This window comes from Nelumbo lutea, chromosome 7 (assembly GCF_056320005.1).
Source record: "Nelumbo lutea isolate HS-2025 chromosome 7, American lotus-T2T, whole genome shotgun sequence".
Taxonomy (NCBI): Eukaryota; Viridiplantae; Streptophyta; class Magnoliopsida; order Proteales; family Nelumbonaceae; genus Nelumbo; species Nelumbo lutea.
This window is the reverse complement of record NC_142690.1, coordinates 43,622,693-43,639,918: the sequence shown is the minus strand read 5'-3', so window position 1 is coordinate 43,639,918 and position 17,226 is coordinate 43,622,693. Positions and strand designations below refer to the sequence as shown.

Genomic DNA, 17,226 nt, shown 5'->3' with positions numbered 1-17,226 from the left:
TTGGAAGCCCGTTGAAAATCCATAATATTAACCATTAATATTATCTAGGTATATAGGCTGAATTAGGGTTACCCAGTTCGGCCCATTTAGCTTTATCCTTTGAAGTGGGCTTTTGGCAGTTTTAACTATTTAAAACTAGGCCTTTACAGGTTGGGCCGAATTAACCATTTAATTAAATATCAATCCTCAAGCCCATTAGTGGGAAAATTAGGGCTGACTTTCAGCCTTGATTAAACCCTAGAATTGGTCCAAACAGTTTTAAAACAACCTTGGTTCGAATGGGTCTAGGGTTTGATCTTTAATTAAATCCTTAATTCAAAAAAATAATCTGAAATTAAATAACTGATAAAAGAAAATCAAGAATCAGTTAATCAGGGCTGTTCGCACACTCCATCCTGCAAAATAGAGGTTAGATCACAGATTGCAGATTCACAAACTGTAAATCGTAGATTCTATGTCTCCCATCTGCGAAATCTCCTTTTCTACGAAATCTCCTTTTTTGCGCCGCCATCTTCGATCCAAAAATAAAATTAAATAGAAATCCTATTTCTATTAATAATTACATTAGATCGAATGCCTATACATTGAGTCTAAAAATAAAAAAAAAAATTATTTATAGATCAAATGTAATAAATAAATTCAAGAAACTACAAATCTTGTAGTTCTCCCTACGCAAATCAAGAATTCGATCTCCTCTTGTACGAACAGCCCATAAATCAAGAAAATTATAAAGAACTATTCTAATCAATAGTCAGATTTATATATAATTAATTTCAGATTATTTGTCCATCAATTTTGGGAACAAATTTTCCAAAACGCATATCTGTGCAAATTGGGTAGAAAGCCTTCTCCCTATTTGCGTAGGTACAAATCTGAAGCAGAATGCTTCAAGATTTGAACCATGGCTCTGATACCACTGAAGGGATAGGAAATCCATCACATGGACATCCAAAGATTGCGAAATAAGGGGGCGAATTTCAAAAACTTTTTCTCTCCCTTCAATTGGGAATTGAATTCCCCATTTAGAAAATCATATTTTCAAAGATCATTCTTGAACCATAAACTGAACCAGATCTGAACCAAAAGGAGTAGGGAGAGATAATACCTGATACAGAGAAGTAGTATCACCCAATGGAGGTGTTCACGCCCAAGGAAGGATCCAAAATCAGCTCCCACTGAAGATGGCACAATGTAGGGTGGAGCAGAATCAGCAATGTTCTTCCAAAAGAACTTGATCCTTCTCAAGAATCACCTAGACGGCTTGTGAATACAACTCCCACCAATCTTTTCTCCAAAAGATTGGAATCAAGATCCAATCTTGATTTCTCCCAAAAACTAGAGATCGAACTGCTGTAGGCGGCGGCTGCAGGAAGGAGGCAGCAAGAGAGTATTTGCAGGGTGCAGATTCTCTCTTCTATGATTTCAGCTTTGAAGACAAGACTATCTGTTGATTGCTTGTGATGGGATGTATAAAGGCTGCCACCCCCTCTTCCTTTTATAGACTTAAAGGGATCAGCTCCTAATTCCATTAGGAGTTGCTAACCCAAATCATATCTAGATTAGAAGTCCATTTAAGATAAGGGATAACCCTTATCTTATCTGCAGATTACATCAGCCATCTCCTAATCTAGTTAGGAAGTTTCCAGATCTAAATCTCATTTAGATCTTGGACTCTCTAAGTGGATAGGGTGTGGGCCCAATCCTATCAGCTGATCCATCTCAGAATTCTCCTCTTAAGTGACTAATCAAATTAGCCCAGTTCGAAATGGGCTTAGGGCCCATTTAAGGTTATGCATTCATTTAGCCTTCCAGACTGCTACCTAGTTGGGCTTCCTTGTATGGCGTGGGTGAAAGAATGGTAGGATCCATCTAATGGACGCCATAAAGGTTGCGGAATGGGTGGGCGAATTTCAAAAAATTTCCTACCTTCTCCCAACTGGGAATCATATTCCCTAAGTTTAGAATACAATATTCAAGGATCCTACTTGAACCATAATCAAACCAGATCTGTACCAAAAGATAAATGGGAGGAATATACCTGATCCAGAGAAGCAGTATCTCCCAAAGTTGATGTTCACGTCCAATGAATGCTCCAAGATCCGTTCCTACTGAAGATGACACAGCTGTGGATGTAACAGAACCAGCAGGGTGCATCCTACACACTGGATCCTTCACAAGAATCCTCTGGAAACACTAAACACTGAATCCTTTTAGTCTTTGTTGCAAGACTAATGTCAAGAACAGATATCTTGACTTTCTTTTTCTGCAAAGATCTAATCTTGCAAAAAAGATGGCGGCGGTAGGAGGAGAACTCTAAAGGCGAAAAGGCTGAACTGCCTTTCTCTTTTGAGGAGTATGAATGAGATCCTATCTCAATTCGCAGGAGATATCCTATCTCTCTTCAAGGTGGTTCGAAATCTGATATTTCTCTTTCTTGGTTAGGGTTTCTCCTCCTTTCTTCTTGATTAAGAATCCTCCTAATTAGGAGTTATCCCAATCCAAATCAGTATTTGGATAGGGGATAATCTTAATCCTATCTGCAAATAAAGTTAGCTTACTCCTAATCTTATCAGGAGGTTACCAGATTCAAATCTAATTTGAATTTTGTCTCCAAGAGTGGATAAGGCTAAAGGCCCAATCCTTTTACTAACATTAATCTCAGATTCGCCCAAAGGATGGGTGATCATATCAGCCCACCTCGAAATGGGCTTCTGGCCCATTAAGTGTTCAGTGTCTAATTACTTTCCAATCTGCTGCCCAGTTGGCTTCTTTGTATGGCATAGGAGCCAAGCATTGATCTACACACCAGCCACATGGGTTCGGCCCAGCCTTTAATACAAGGCCCAGCCGAATTCACTGAAAAACTCAATGAACCCCTTGAGTCCATCATATGGACCCTATGGGCCCAACACTTACATTAAGTGGTCCCTGGGCCAAGTGATGAACCTACAATTTATCTATATTTTATGAGGAATTTAGCATGGATTTTTATGCCGGTTTTATTAATTTTTGCCTTAATTTAGCTTAATGCTAAGAATAAGTTCAGGGATAATCAATCCAAGAAAAGGAAGGAAAAAGGCAAGAAAAGAAGGTTCAAAAAAACCAATTTCAGTCTAGCCCAGCCATGAGAGCAAGAGAATTTCATTCGGCCCAAGAAGAGCAAGTGAAACTCTTTGGAAAATCCAAGGGAAGAAGCCTAGCAAGAAGGAAATTTCGGCCCAGCCCATTTTTAGCCCAAATAACAGCCTAGAGTGTAGCCCACTTGAGCTCAAAAGCAAGCTAAGTTGTAGCCCAAATAGCAGCCCAAAGGGAGCTAGGGGCGGCAACTTCTAGGACTTTCTTGAAGAGAAGGAGGGAGCACTCTAGAAGGTTCATGAGGGGTGTAATACACCCCATTCTAGAGGCTTCAAGAAGGGGCAAGAGCCCCCTTGAAAAACTATATAAGGAAGCCTCTAGGAGGGGAGAAAGTTGTTCAATTGCTTGAGAGGAAGGCTCTCCCACTCTTAGAGGTTCGGCCCCTTTGAAAGAAGAGAAGAGAAGAGAAGAAGGCTAGGCGCAAGGAAGAAGAAGAAGAAGGGCTGAAGGAAGTTCAAGACAAGCAAGCTAGAAGAAGAAGGTGAGTTCGAATTGAGAGTTTGTGATTCAAAGATCTTCTGTAATAAATCATTTGTAGTTTCATTTTCTTTTGATTTGAATTCAGTTTCTTAGTTATATGTTCTTTCTTCTTTCTCCTTGTTTCCATTCTTCCTTGATGTATTTCAGCTTGTAAAATTTCAGTTCAGCAATCTAATTCTTTTTGATTCATTCAAATGGTCATGCATTGTATTTGAAGTTTCTTGAATAAGGGTGTGATTGTAGATTAATTCGGCCAATTAACCTTCAAAACTCAGATCTGAATTCTCAGATCTGAGATTGTAAGATCTGAATTGCTTGAAAGAGAATTCAGATCTGCAATTTTCAGATTGGGCGAATTAATCTACAGCTTGGAATTCCTAGAGTGCTTGAGAGAGACTCTAGGAATTCAGATCTACTATTCAAGAACTGAATTGAGTGCAAGGTTAGAGATAACTTGCACAATTCAGTTGGTGATCAATTCAGATTTGAATTGATGCCTTAGAAGTGTTTGAAAAAATGCATGCATGGGGATTAGATTCTTGCTAGAGATAGAAGAACCGTCACTCATGCATAGGATGAACATGCACTTGAGAGAGGCTGTTCATGACCTTGGGGTTTCACCAAACCAAGGCTCAATCATGATTCATTCGAATGATCCAAATTGATAGATTGCTGAATTCTGAGATTGACATTTATTGCTTACTCTTCTAGCCTGATTTGAAGGCAATTGGGCCAATGATTTAGATAGATTTTAATTTAGGATTTCTTAGCTTTCATTAGAGTTTTGATTTATTTGTTGATCAGATAAGAAGTGTTCAATTTAGTATTGGTAATTGTTTCCTAAATCCTCGTGGGAACGATATTTCACTCTCTACTTTATTACTTGAACGGCTAGTGCACTTGCTAGTGTCACAATGAGCAACACATCAAGTTCAGATCTGAGTTCTGCTGTAGTAGATCTGCAACAGTTCAGATCTGAGTTCTCTTGAACTCAGACCTGAACTGATGTAAATTTAAAGGATAATTGGGGGTTATCTTCACCCCAATACACCCTACAAAAAATCTGCTATCTCCCCAAAACAATTGGATAGTCATGGTTGAAGAAATTCGGATCTGCAATCACCTAGATCTGAACTGGGGTTGTGAACAGAGCAGGATACAGGGCATACTTTGCTGTATTAAATAACTTGTACTCCGATCTATCTAAGCTGATTTGGTTGAAGAAAAGTATATTTAATCTGAGAATTTTTTATGCCTCAAGAGATTTCATGAAAAGTGGCACTTCCACACCATTTTTCTATTAGAGTTCAGAACTATAGCAGGGCTACTATAGCAGACCTGCTACAGCAAGACTGAACCAGGGCAGGTTTTGAACAGGTTTGTATTACAATTAACATTACTAAATTGGCATTGTGAATTGTCCTGGGCTGATCTTTGAAATTTTTTCAAGATAGATAGCTCTGATTTCAGCTGTGCATGAATAGAAAGTCTAGCAGATCTGAATGGGTGTGTGCAGCCGTGTGTACTACATTCCAATAAGTGTATACTCCATCAAGGGCTACATTGATGGAGCCATGTTTCTTCTCTTGATACTTGATTGTTCCATCCTTAGTTTCAGTTTTAATGTAGCTTATGCAAATCAAATTTCTCTTCTTCTTTTGGTTCTAAAAAAAAATATATATATAAATAAATAAATAAATAAATCTCAAAATGAGTTCAGATCTGAATTGCATTCATCAATCAGACCTGCACTCGTCCAAAAAGATTTTGGTTGCATTGCTGTATTTTGTTTTAGTTTTCTTCCTTTAAAAAAAAAATGGGAGATTTTGTTCAGTAGTATAGTTGCATTACTACTTTGTGTTCTATTTCATTTCAAAAGAAAAGAAAAAGAAAATCAGATCCCAGCAGCCACACCATGGTGAATACAGGTCTGATTTCAGATCTTTTTACTACTAATTGATTTCGGTTTTGTGCAGATTTGTATACAGCATGTTTCATTGCTAATATCAGTAGGTTATCCTGCTGAATTGCTCAGTTTTAGTATGGCTACTCCATCTGGTGTTTGGTGATGCATAGCTCATCAAAACAGTTGGCTCAGATCTGATATTTAGTAGCCTTCCAATATGGAAATCAGACCTGAGCACAACTATACTGTTATCAGCAGCTGTGATGAACTTACAATTTATCTATAATTTTTGAGGACTTTAGCATGGATTTTTATGCCGGTTTTATTAATTTTTGCCTTAATTTAGCTTAATGCTAAGAATAAGTTCAGGGATAATCAATCCAAGAAAAGGAAGGAAAAAGGCAAGAAAAGAATGTTCAAAAAGACCAATTTCAGTCCAGCCCGGTCATGGAAGCAAGAGAGAGCACTTCGGCCCAAAAAGAGCAAGTGAACTCCTTGAGAAAACCCAAGAAAATAAAGCCTAGCTATGAGTAGAATTCGGCCCAGCAAGGAAGGCCCATTTTTAGCCCAAATAACAGCCTAGAGTGTAGCCCACATGAGCTCAAAAGCAAGCTAAGATGTAGCCCAAATAGCAGCCCAAAGGGAGCTAGGGGCGGCAACTCCTAGATGTTTCTTGAAGAGAAGGAGGGAGCACTCTAGAAGGTTCATGAGGGGTGTAATACACCCCATTCTAGAGGCTTCAAGAAGGGGCAAGAGCCCCCTTGAAAAACTATATAAGGAGGCCTCTAGGAGGGGAGAAAGTTGTTCAATTGCTTGAGAGGAAGGCTCTCCCACTCTTAGAGGTTCGGCCCCTTTGAAAGAAGAGAAGAGAAGAGAAGAAGGCTAGGCGCAAGGAAGAAGAAGAAGAAGGGCTGAAGGAAGTTCAAGACAAGCAAGCTAGAAGAAGAAGGTGAGTTCGAATTGAGAGTTTGTGATTCAAAGATCTTCTGTAATAAATCATTTGTAGTTTCATTTTCTTTTGATTTGAATTCAGTTTCTTAGTTATATGTTCTTTCTTCTTTCTCCTTGTTTCCATTCTTCCTTGATGTATTTCAGCTTGTAAAATTTCAGTTCAGCAATCTAATTCTTTTTGATTCATTCAAATGGTCATGCATTGTATTTGAAGTTTCTTGAATAAGGGTGTGATTGTAGATTAATTCGGCCAACTAACCTTCAAAACTCAGATCTGAATTCTCAGATCTGAGATTGCAAGATCTGAATTGCTTGAAAGAGAATTCAGATCTGCAATTTTCAGATTGGGCGAATTAATCTACAGCTTGGAATTCCTAAAGTGCTTGAGAGAGACTCTAGGAATTCAGATCTACTATTCAAGAACTGAATTGAGTGCAAGGTTAGAGATAACTTGCACAATTCAGTTGGTGATCAATTCAGATTTGAATTGATGCCTTAGAAGTGTTTGAAGAAATGCATGCATGAGGATTAGATTCTTGCTAGAGATAGAAGAACCGTCACTCATGCATAGGATGAACATGCACTTGAGAGAGGCTGTTCATGACCTTGGGGTTTCACCAAACCAAGGCTCAATCATGATTCATTCGAATGATCCAAATTGATAGATTGCTGAATTCTGAGATTGACATTTACTGCTTACTCTTCTAACCTGAATTGAAGGCAATTGGACCAATGATTTAGATAGATTTTAATTTAGGATTTCTTAGCTTTCATTAGAGTTTTGATTTATTTGTTGATCAGATAAGAAATGTTCAATTTAGTATTGGTAATTGTTTCCTAAATCCTCGTGGGAACGATACTTCACTCACTACTTTATTACTTGAACGGCTAGTGCACTTGCTAGTGTCACAATGAGCCACACATCAAGCTGCTATTATATTTATTGTTGTTCTCGGTGGCTTCTGAGATTTCAGAGCTGATCTCAATTTTGTGTAGAACTGATGTCTGAATTGCTATCAATCCTTTGTACATTGACTTCAGTTTAGTGTATTGACCTTCAGTAGCACAGAAGAGCCTTTTAATATGAAACTCAGACCTGAACACAATCACTGCTGATCCGCACTTGGCTATCCTCAGTAGCTGCTAAGATTTCATAACTGTATATTACTGTTCTCAGTAGCTACTGAGATTTCAGCTCTCAGTAGTTTAGATATGTGTAATTAAATCCCGTCCCTGATTTCAGCAATATAAAGAAGAGGAATTTGTAAACTATTGTTCTACTCAGAGATTACTGAATTCAGACCTGTTTGTAAATTGCTACTGAATTCTGTATATTGAATAAAATGTTGATATGCTTTTAGTTAGCTGCATTTATTTATTTTAGGATGTAGGTTTGTATATTCCAATACTTCACTTTACATTTTCAGTTGTAATAGGATTAGTTATTTATTTTCTTTTGTGAATATTGGCATTTTTATTGCTTTGAATTTAACAGTTTATGACAAGCAGACCTGAACTAGAAGAGATCCTTTACGACCCGGAGATTGAACGGACTCTCCGTGTCCGTTTGAGAGCTGCTAAGCAAGTCAGACAAGAAGCACAAGAAATGGCTGAACAAAGAACTATGATGGATTATGCCAAGCCCACCCTCACCGGGACTGTCTCCAGCATTATCAGGCCAACTATTGCTGCCAATAACTTCGAAATTAAACCGGCCATAATCCAAATGATACAAAATACGGTTCAGTTTTGTGGTATAGCCCATGAGGATCCGAATGCCCATATTGCTAACTTCTTGGAAATCTGTGACACCTTCAAACACAATGGGGTAAGTGATGATGCCATCCGGCTGAGGTTATTCCCATTTTCTTTGAAGGATAAAGCCAAAGCTTGGTTGAACTCATTACCGGCAGGATCTATAGCCACATGGGACGAAATGGCCAGTCATTTTCTCTCTAAATATTTTCCCCTTCTAAAACTGCTAAAATGAGGAATGACATCACTACTTTTTTCCAGCAAGAGGGGGAATCTCTCTATGAGTCCTGGGAACGTTACAAGGAGCTACTAAGGAGGGTTCATCACCATGGCCTTCCGATTTGGCTGCAAGTGCAAACATTTTATAATGGTCTGACCGATTCAAACAAGACCATCTTAGATGCAGCAGCTGGGGGCTCCATAAACAATAAGACTCCCGAGGTTGCCCATGCACTCATCGAGGAGATGGCAGCCAATAACTACCAATGGCATTCAAAAAGGACACCAGTTAGAAAGCAGCATGGCCTTCATAATGTGGATACATTCACAGCTCTCTCTGCACAAATAGGAGCACTTAGCAAAAAATTTGATGAGATGCAGATGGCAGCTATGCATGTACAGTATGATAAGTGTGGGGGAGGCCATGATAGCACTGAATTCCAAGTTGGCAGTCAGACTTTTCAGTCCACAGAACAAGTAGACTTTGTTGGCAACTTTACAAGACAGCCAGGAAATCAGTACCATCATGCCCATAACCCCGGATGGAGAGGCCACCTGAATCAGCATGCACCTAAGCCTTTCCACCAAAACTTCTATCAGCCGGAACCGAAATCTAACTTGGAGGAGCTGATGACCAAGTTCATAGCTAGTGCGGAAAATAGATTTCAGAAAAATGAAACATCGATAAGGAACTTGGAAACTCAGGTTGGGCAGCTGGCACAGATGATTTCAGAAAGGGCTCCGGGTACCTTACCTACTAACACCATGGTAAACCCAAGGGAACAAGAGGCTGTTGGGAGAATTCCCAATTCAGATACCTAGTCATAAACTATCTTACTTGCTTTTTGTTTTTATTTTTCATAGCATTTAAGTTTAGTTAGTTTTTCTTAGAATTTAATTGAATAAAGATACTGATCTCCTCTTCTAGTTTGCAAGTGATTTCTAGCAGAAGAAGTTTTCCACCGACAACATATTGCAGAATTTAAGAATGATCTTCAGGGAAGTCCTCTAAATACCTCCTATTACTTGATGATGCTCTTGCTAGTTTTATTGTTACTGCCTAACACTACGAACATTGAGGACAATGTTCATCTTAAGTGTGGGGGAGTGAGCCTGAGGCTAGGGTATGGGGGCTGAAACCATGCACCCCAACACACATATGCAGGCAATGACATAACCAAAAAAAAAAAAAAAAAAGACTTGAACCCCTCAAGTTCATTACTATTTATTTGATGATTTTTTTTTAAGAAGGAATTCAATGAGTTGAGGGAGACTGATGTACTTGTTAAGTTTTTATTCTTGTGAATGACCCAATTTGATATATGCAGGAGAAAAGGGGAGCTGAATATGCCTTTCAGCATGACTAGCCCTAACTTCCTTCATGTGTATGGAAGCCCTTGATTTCATTGTTAATGGTCAAGAAAGCTAGTGCACATCTGAAGTGCTAATTCTTGAGGTTCAATAATTGCAAAAGAAGGACAAAAGCCCAAATTGACTCCGCTATTCTGAGCTGAATAGTAAAACTAGCAGCTTAGAACATGAGTCCTATTTACCTACCTCAAGCAAGTGACCAGTGTGAGATGGAGCATAAGATGCACTCACACCAAAAAAAAAAAAAAAAAAAAAAAAAAAAAAAAAAAAAGAGAGAGAAAAGTGTGAGATGGAGCATAAAATGCACTCACACCGAAAAGAAAAAAAAAAAAAAAGGTGAGATGGAGCATAAAATGCACTCACCCTTAGAAATAAGTAATTGTGGTGACAACCGGGGTTCAAAGGGGCACTCTAAAGTTGAACTCTCATAGAGATTTAGTTACAGATGTGAAACTTAGTGAAATTTGATTATTAACCTTGACAATTAAGGAGCTGATTTATATATGAATTAGGAGTGAAGGCTAGACTATGATGAAATTCATATTCTCCTTTCCTCGGATCTGATACATATCTTAAATGGTAATTTACAAGAATAAGAGTTGAGCACTTACAAAAGTTCCCCGACTACTCAATGCATTTCTATCTTAAAAAGTTCACCAGGTAAATGGTGAGAACAGAAGGGGGGAATGTTAAGTTTATGGCTGATGTCTTTGCTTGAGGACAAGCAAAAGCTTAAGTGTGGGGGTATTTGATGAACTTACAATTTATCTATAACTGTGGGAAGGTGCAAGATTAGCCCATCAGGTATTCTCCTCAATGGTCTTACACTTAACCTCTCACCCCTTAATGATCAAGCACTGCCCGACAAAAGAGGAGCTCTCCCTCGGCTGCAAGGAACAGTGCCGCACACTCCTCTCACATGGATCCCGGGAATTAAAACCATTTGCAAACAATTCGAAACCGTACATATATATATAAATATATTAATTTTGCAAAACAAAATTCCAACGATTGAAATCAACTGCCGGCAGTTTGGTTTCCATCAGAGAGAGTGCATTCCCGATCATTACCCTTTGTCCGACAAAGTGGCTAATTCTGTAACTATGATCACCCACTCAGATGAATTCTAAAACTACCCCAACATACCCAGGTTTTGATCCCCGCTAAGGATCTCACTGATTGGCATATCAAAGGCAGCCTGATCTAACACCAAGTGAAGTGTCATAATCGAGTCTAGGGGTCAGGTGTAACTTTCCAGTTTTGCCCATCTATCTCCAAGGTCCAAGGCAATACTGGAAATCTGGTCCGGTTCAAGGATTCAAGTAATCCCATACTACATGTGCCTCGGGTCTTACCCTGGTGGCTGAGACAGGCCATCCCAACACTTGGTGGCACACCAGTATCAGCCTTGGCAGGATAAATCTCCCCAGACTTATCCAATGGCTATGAACATTTAAAACTAACACGAGTCTCTATATATGTCCACTTTTAGGGTTTCACACAGAATTAAACCAAACAACATGAATCAAACATGCACTTTATTTATTTCCACCAAATAACAAAAGCACATCAAATCAGATTGAAGCTAAGGGCATACAAAAACTGTCTAACAGCTCCCTCTTGCACTTAGGTCCAATCTGGTACAAGCCGGAGTCCCATACTTTCCACGTGTTTCTCAAACACCTTCTGTGTCAGTGGCTGTCTGCCACATTATCCACTGATGCTACCTTCTGAATCAGGACGTCCCCTCTACCAACGATCTTCCGTAGTACATGGTACTTTCTCTCGATGTGCTTTGACTTCGAGTGAGCCTGAGGCTCTTTAGCCTAGGCGATCGCTCCATTGTTGTCACACAACAACGGGATGGGAGATGTGCTGGATGGAATCGCTCCCAATTCGTGTATGAACTTCTTCATCCACACGGCTTCCTTGGCAGCTTCACTTGCGGCAATGTACTCGGCCTCGGTTGTGGAGTCTGCAGTGGACCCCTGTTTGCTGCTTTTCCAGCAAACAGCACACAATCCTATCGTGAAAACATACCCAGATGTAGACTTTCAATCATTTGGATCCGACTGGAAATCGGCATCGGTATACTCTAGAACTTGCAGTGAACTACCATCGAATACCAGACAAAACTCTTTTGACCTTCGAAGGTATTTGAGTATGTTCTTCACAGCAGTCCAATGCTCCTGCCCTGGGTTTGCCTGGAATCTGCTTACCACACTCACCGCCTGAGCAATGTCAGGGCGAGTGCACAGCATGGCATACATGATGCTCCCTACGGCTGAGGCATAGGGAACGTCTCTCATGCTCTCAATCTCCTCAGAAGTCTTGGGAGACATCTTCTTGGAGAGAGTGACTCTGTGCCTGAAAGGAACGTTTCCTTTCTTGGAGTTCTCCATGCTGTACCTCTTGACAATTTTGTCAATATAAGCAGCCTGGGATAATCCAATTATCCGCTTTGATCTATCTCTATAGAGTCGAAGACCCAGTATGTATGAAGCTTCTCCAAGATCTTTCATGGAGAACTGCTGTGATAGCCATACCTTGACCGAAGTCAACATTCCTACATCATTCCCAATGAGTAGGATATCGTCCACGTACAACACCAAAAAGGTGATCTTATCCCCACTGGACTTCCTGTAAACACAGGGCTCATCCGGATTCTGCTCAAAGTCAAATGTTTTGACTGCAGAATCAAAACGGATGTTCCAACTCCTAGAAGCCTGCTTAAGTCCATATATGGATCTATTAAGTTTACAAACCATGTGTTCCTGACCAGTAGCAATGAAGCCTTGCGGCTGCTGCATGTAGATATCTTCACTGAGATCTCCATTCAGGAACGCGGTTTTGACATCCATTTGCCAAATCTCGTAGTCATGGTATGCTGCTACAGCTAGCAGGATCCTAATGGATTTAAGCATGGCCACGGGCGAAAAGGCTTCCTCATAGTTGATGCCTTCTTTCTGAGTATACCCTTTCGCCACCAAGCGAGCTTTAAAGGTCTCAATCCTGCCATCGGGGCCCTTCTTCCTCTTGTAGATCCATTTGCAACCAATTGCTTTTACCCCGGGGGCCGGATCCACTAGAGTCCAGACTCCATTGGTCTCCATTGAGTCCATTTCAGCTCTCATGGCCTCCACCCACTTCTGGGAGTCTATGTCTAACATAGCTTCCGCGTAAGTCACGGGATCATCTTCACTAGTCAAGGTTTCCACCAGGTAACTATCCTGGTCATAACCATATCGGACTGGTGGTCTGGATACCCGGGTGGTTCTTCTAGGTTGGTCATTACCTGGAATTTGTGGGACATCTCCCACTGCTCCTGAGCTCTCCTCATCAAGAACTATTTCCTGACGATGGGTGTCCAGGATATAATCGGATTCTAAGAATTGGGCGTTTCGACTGCAGAACACTTTCTGCTCACTCGGGTCATAGAATAGATAACCCACCGAATCCTTTGGGTAGCCTATAAACAGGCAACGGCTGGTTTTAGATTCCAACTTGTCCGCACTTGTTCTTTTAACGTGTGCAGGACAACCCCAAATCTTCAAGTGTCTTACACTTGGCTTCCTTCCAGTCCAAAGTTCATATGGAGTTTTCGGAACTGATTTGGTTGGAACCCGATTCAGCACGTAGATAGCAGTCTCTAATGCGTATCCCCAAAAGGATGTGGGTAATTGTGAGTGTACGAGAAGTGACCGGACCATGTCTAACAAGGTCCTATTCCTCCTCTCTAAAACACCGTTGAGTTGAGGTGTAGCAGGAGAAGCTAATTGTGACACTATCCCATTGGCCTTTAAGTAGTCCCTGAATTCGTCAGAGAGATACTCGCCACCTCGATCTGATCGAAGGGCCTTAATTTCTCTCCCTAACTGTTTCTCGACCTCCTGTCTGAACTCTTTGAACTTTTCAAATGATTCAGACTTATGTCTCATTAGGTACACGTAACCATATCGTGAAAAATCATCTGTAAAGGTGATGAAGTACACGTGTTGATTCTGTGTCCTAACACTCAGGGGACCACATACATCAGTATGTATTAGGTCAAGTGTGCCTTCAGATCTTTCAGGCTTACCATCAAATGGCCGCTTAGACATCTTACCTTGAAGGCAAGGTTCACAAGTGGGAAGATTTTCTACGGTTAGAAAATCCAAAGGACCATCCTTTACCAGCCTTGTGATTCGGTCAGTACCGATATGGCCAAGTCGGTAATGCCAGAGGCACGTAGGACTTACTGTATCACGATTCCTTTTCTTGGATTTTCGACCGACGTAGTATCGGTTAAGTTAGTTTCCAAAGAAGGATGTAGAACATAGAGACCGTTCTCTAGTTCCCCGCATGCGATGAATTTATTATTCCATTTAACAGTAATCATATTACTAAAATAAACAGTATATCCATCAGCACACAGTTTTGAAACAGAAATTAAATTTCTTCTCAAGTTCTGTACATAAAGACAATCTTTAAGTACAAGTATTCCTTCTTTATAAACTAATTCTACGGTTCCTATTGCCGCTGCTGCAACACTTGCAGTTGTTCCCAAGAATAGTGTCACTTCACCTTCACTCAACCTTCTGCTAACTTTGAACCCCTTTCTTAGATTCCAGGTAGGCAGGACAATTCCTCTTCTAGTGGCCGGTCTGCTTGCAGAAGTGACAGACATCAGATGCCTTGTTCTTCTTCTGCTTCTTAGGTTTGGTAGTTTTCTTCTGGGGCTTCTTTGCCTTTCTCTTTTTCTTGCCCGATTTGTTAGCTTCAGCAAGCATAACCATAGGCTCATCCTTCTTTAGCAGATCCTCAGCTCTCTGCAACATAACCGTAGGCTCATCCTTCTTTAGCAGATCCTCGGCTCTCTGCAACATATTGCTGAGTTCCTGGACGCTGACATTCAGCTTATTCATATTGTAGTTCATTGTGAACGCTTTGAAGGAAGAGGGCAAAGAATTGAGGATGGCATCCACTTGCGTGCCAAGATCTAGCCCGGATCCAAGATCTTCAAGTTCGTTAATGTATCCCATCATCCGAAGACAATGGTCATGAACTTTCTACCCTTTGGTCATCTGCGCGGTCATGAACAATTTCAGGACCTTCTGTCGAGTAGAACGGTTCTGCTCTTCATACATTGTTCTTAGACTGTCCAATATGTCCTCGACTTGTTCGATCTGATCGAACTGCCTCTGTATTGAGTTGTCTAATGAGGCAATGACAAAGCAGCGGGCTAGGGAGTTCTTATCCTCTCACTCTTGGTAGTCCCTCCTACGGGCCTTAGAAGCCCTATCACCCGGACGTTCCGGGGCAGGATTTTTCACTACCTTGTCTAACTTTTCGGAAGTTAGGACCAGCATAAGATTTCTATACCAGTCGGCATAGTTTGGTCCCTTAAGTTTGTTATCGTCTAGAAGCTTTGCAAATTGACCGTTTGCCATTTTCTGATAAAATAGCAAAATCATTAGTCCACAACCTTAGTTTGATTCATGTTACCTACATAGATATGGCTTTTAATCTATGTTCCATTCCCATTTGTTCATCTCTGAGATTTCCCTCCTTTCTTAGTGACGGAGACGACGAAATGTCTCTGGAAATGTGGGAAATCACATGGGGTGCGTGAAGCCAACTGTTTCAGCTGCATAACCCCACCACCTTTCTGTGACGGATCATATCCACTCATCAAATGAGTTTCCCTTTGGCCTCTGTCAGACAAGGTTCAGAGCCGTTTTCAGGTAAACCTTTCTGTCCAGTGAGTGCTTACCCATCATATTCAGGTTACGCCAAGGTACCGTGAGAGAGTTCCCATTTTCTGGTGAAGCCCCTCCCACATCGGTCTATGACGCCCCTATCATCTTATGAAACACTCTAATAGATCCAACAGGAAATGGATAGCCCAATTTTATGGTGCGTTTCCTCATTACTGAAGGATCCATCATTGTGCTAATGACGGAAGGCCTTTAGAGAGTCCATCATATGGGTCTCCCTATCACATGCATTCATATTTGCTGGAGGGAACAAAAAAAATGCCCTAATTAGGTCAAACCAGAGTGGCTCCCACTGACTTTCATAAAGTCAGATTTCTGGTGGGCCTTAATCGGCTAGGGGTTCCGTACGCATCCCTTTTCAGGGTTGTGGGGCCCACCAAGCAAAGAGGGGTCATCCAATGACCTTGAAGGACACTATGGCAATGATGTGCATTTAGCCATGGTGTGCGCAAGAGCCACTAACGAGTCTTCATGGGCCAAGTACTTATGGCCCATGGTCGCAGCACATCAAACATCCAAACATCACATGTAAAGGAGGAATTGATCCAATCAATTAATTGTTGTAAAGCCCATTGAATAGCCCATTGAAAATCTAAGTCATTAACAATTAATGACTACTAGGTGTATGGGCTGAATCGCAGATAGCAGTTCGGCCCATACAGCTTATCTCACAGTAATGGGCCTTTTGCAGTTTTAACCCTTTAAAACTGGGCTTTACAGGTGGGCCGAATTAATCCTTGTAATTGAACATCAGATATGGAACAGCAAGTGTGAGAAATACAGACTGAAATACAGTCCCTATCGAACCCCAGATTCGGTCCAAACAGTTTTGGTCCAATCTAGTCCGAGAGGATCCAAAACTGATTTTCAATTCAAGAATTAATTCATGAAAGATCTGAAATTAATAATTTTGATTTCAAACAAACAAAAATCAAACCATGGACTGTTCGCACCACCTGTAAAATAGAGGTTAATCACAAGGGTTGCAGTTTCACAAACTGCAAATCGCAGAAAGCGATTTCTCCAACTGCAAATCTCCAGCGCCGCCTTCTTCTTCCTTCTTCTTTAATCAAGAAAAATAACAGAAATCCTATTTCTATTAATTACATTCTTGATCAAATCCTATACATTCAGTCTAAAAATAAAATAAAAAAATTATTTACAAATCGAATATAAATAAATAGAAAGAAAAAGGGTGCGCAGACTATCTGCGCCAAATCTGCTCTGCGATCTCCAGGTTTGAACAGTTCATTAAATCAAAATAAATAAAGAACAATTCTAAATAAATTTTGGATTTAATAAAAATTAATTTCAGATCAATCGCCCTTAACAAGAAACAGTTTCTTGAAATAAAGAAAACAATCTGCGCAAATCTTGAAAGAACACCTTCTATCCATCTGCGCAGGGTCAGATCTGATTTTCTTTTGGTTCAAGAAAATTTCCTACCTTCTCCCAACTGGGAATCATATTCCCTAAGTTTAGAATACAATATTCAAGGATCCTACTTGAACCATAATCAAACCAGATCTGTACCAAAAGATAAATGGGAGGAATATACTTGATCCGAAGAAGCAGTATCTCCCAAAGTTGGTGTTCACGCCCAAAGAATGCTCCAAGATCCGTTCCTGCTGAAGATGACACAGCTGTGGATGG

General features: G+C 40.5%; 1 non-coding gene across 1 annotated transcript; it reads right to left on the bottom strand.

The window, feature by feature from the left end:
* Positions 1-8,455: 8,455 nt before the first annotated feature.
* On the bottom strand, positions 8,456-8,562 carry LOC148846209 (small nucleolar RNA R71). The gene has a single exon (XR_016102709.1). It is a non-coding gene; the product is annotated as a small nucleolar RNA R71 (small nucleolar RNA).
* Between the last annotated feature and the right edge of the window lie 8,664 nt (positions 8,563-17,226).